This window comes from Palaemon carinicauda, chromosome 33 (assembly GCF_036898095.1).
Source record: "Palaemon carinicauda isolate YSFRI2023 chromosome 33, ASM3689809v2, whole genome shotgun sequence".
Taxonomy (NCBI): Eukaryota; Metazoa; Arthropoda; class Malacostraca; order Decapoda; family Palaemonidae; genus Palaemon; species Palaemon carinicauda.
The window spans coordinates 28,281,278-28,284,671 of NC_090757.1; positions in this window are offsets into that span (position 1 = coordinate 28,281,278).

The window sequence follows — 3,394 nt, forward strand, 5'->3', positions numbered from 1 at the left end:
AGAGGGAGGTTAGGTTGATGTAGGGTGACATCTGTCAAATGGAAATTCACCTGAGTTATATGGGTTTATTTATACACCTTTTACGCCACGTTCTGTCAAGGCTTCTACGCGCGTTAGAGAGAGAGAGAGAGAGAGAGAGAGAGAGAGAGAGAGAGAGAGATTATTGTCGCTGACGTCATGCTTGGAAATATTGCACGGGGCTCTCTCTCTCCCCTTTATCTCTTCCTTCTTTCTTTTCTTCTGAACGTGTACACCCATCCACAATATCCATCTCTTTTAATACATGATTATGAGCTCCATTGGCCCATAGAGTATATATACACCTCTCTCTCTCTCTCTCTCTCTCTCTCTCTCTCTCTCTCTCTCTCTCTCTCGCGTTTTAAAAATGCTTCATATAAGACGGTTCCTATCTGTGATCAACAAAACAAAATCATAAAAGTCATATCCCCAAATTCACAATTCACGGACTATCCTTAAAGAATTAAAAATAATAATGATTCTCAGCAGTATCCTCCATGCATGTCCACATTGTATTTCATCTAAAAATACATACACTAATATTAAACTTGGCAATTTCCTCTCTAGGCATTGCTTGGAATAATTTCCCTTCAACATATTTCTTCCCAAGAATCGTTTTTAATACAACATCTACTTTATCCAAAAAATAAACCTAAAAATTTTGCACAGATTACATACCGTCATTCCAGGCATCCCCTTTTATCAATTTTGTTCGAAAATTTTGACTTTCATTTATATTCATTTATATTGTATTGCTTTCATATCTGAAGCTTAGAACTCGGTTACCAAGGTCTTCTAAAGATCCTTTTAACAGAGACAAATAAAATACTCAATCGAAATGAAGTATAAGTTTTGCAACAAATAACCTATCGAATTTAACTTTAATCGAAATAAGCACCTAAGATATATCTGTGGTGAATATTTCGTTAAAATCCATCGAGTAATTTTGACGTAATCGTGTCCAGAAGCAGAAAGACACACAGACAAAACAAATAACCCAGACTCCAGATCCGGAACAGGATCATTTCTAAAAGTTAATGGAGTCGTCTATGGTGGAAATATCCTCAAAATCCATCAATTTGTTTTGACATTATCTTTAAAATGGTGAAAAAAGCAAACCAGGATCTAGAATCTGGATCCGGATCATCTCCAAAATACAATGTGGTTGTCCATGTGGTCCTCAAATCAAGATTTAGAATCTGGATCCGGATCATCTCCAAAATACAATGTGGTCGTCCATGTGGTCCTCAAATCAAGATTTAGAATCTGGATCCGGATCATCTCCAAAATACAATGTGGTTGTCCATGTGGTCCTCAAATCAAGATTTAGAATCTGGATCCGGATCATCTCCAAAATACAATGTGGTCGTCCATGTGGTCCTCAAATCAAGATTTAGAATCTGGATGCGGATCATCTCCAAAATACAATGTGGTCGTCCATGTGGTCCTCAAATCAAGATTTAGAATCTGGATCCGGATCATCTCCAAAATACAATACGGTCATCCATGTGGTCATCAAAATCCATGGTGTAGTTTTGACGTAAGCCTGTCCACAGACAGACAAACAGGAAAATAAATAAACTATATAAAATCCTGATCCGAATCCAGATCATCTCCATATTTCAAAGGGGTCGTCCATGACTTCAGATCTATCTGTGGTGTAAATTTTGTCAAAATCCGTCGAACACTTGACGTAATCCTGTATGCAGCCAGACACACAGGCAAATAAATAAACTAAACTAGAATCCGGATACGGATCCGGATCATCTCCAAATTTTAATAGGGTCGTCCATAACGTAAAATCTGCCTGTGGTGGAAATTTGATCAAAATCCGTCAAGTAGTTTCGGCGTAATCTTGTTCACAGACAAATAAATAAACAGACTCGAAAATATAACCTCCTTAACGAAGATAATAATAATAATAATAATAATAATAATAATAATAATAATAATAATAATAATAATAATAATAATGAGTTTCGATGTAATCCTGTCCACAGACTAATAAATAAACAGACTCGAAAATATAACCTCCTTGGTGAAGATAATAATAATAATAATAATAATAATAATAATAATAATAATAATAATAATAATAATAATAATAATAATAATAATAATAACAACAGCCTCTGGCAATGTTAAGTATGGTGAAAAGTTTAAAGTACTGTACCAACAAAAGCTTAATTCACCGTCATAAAAGCTCATTATACTGTCATATAAAATAACGAAACTAAATTCGTCTCATCTAATAAGAATCTCCATTACCGACAATTTTAATGACAGTATTCACTTATATTGAGAGCATAGTTTGGGTTGGGATTTACTGTATACAGTTGATTTAATACTCTTACGTCATAGGTAGTAGGTTAGCCTGGGCACCAACCGCCTGTTGATATACTACCGCTAAGTGTTATGGGGTCCTTTGACTGGCCAAACAGTACTGCATAGGACCCTTCTCTCTGGTTACGGTTCTTTCCCTTTGCCTACACAGACACTGAATAGTCTGGTCTCTTCTCTACAGATTCTCCTCTGTCCTCATACACCTGACAACACTGAGATTGCCAAACAATTCTGTCTCACCCAAGTGGTTAACTTTTCTACTGTAAATGTTCAGTGACTACTTTCCTCTTGGTAAGGGTAGAAGAGACTCTTCAGCTATGGTAAGCAGCTCTTCTAGGAGAAGGACACTCCAAAATCAAACCATTGTTCTCTAATCTTGGGTAGTGCCATAGCCTCTGTACCATGGTCTTCCACTGTCTTGGGTTAGAGTTCTCTTGCTTGAGGGTACACTCGGGCATACTTCTATCTAGTTCCTCTTCCTCTTGTTTTATTAAAGTTTTTATAGTTTTTATAGGAAATATCTATTTTGTCGTTGTTACTAAACTTAAAATATTTTCCTTTTCTTTATTTCCTTTCCTCACTGGGCTATTTTCCATGTTGGGGCCCCTGGGCTTATAGCATCCTGCTTTTCCAACTAAGGTTGTAGCTAATAATAATAATGATAATAATAATAATAATAATAATAATAATAACGAAAGGGCTACTTAGGATGATTTTTCTCTTCTTCTGAACAAAAATAATCATGAGAATCAGCATAGTAGATCGAGTCCTTCTGGGTTTGTTCTTTTTAAATTTATCACCCATATGAATGTTATGCTCGATTCACGCATATGCCACCTAAGGCTGCAATTACTGTTGTAACGATCAAGTTTGGTGATAGTCACCGTCAATCGCATTTCTGTATACGATATCAATGCCGGATCCATTATGAGGTGACATGCGTACATTAACAATATAATGTATCCGCAGCGATGATTACTTTCCTTTTTGGCTGAAAGAATGAATGATTTGAAGTTCTCTGGCATCCTGCCTT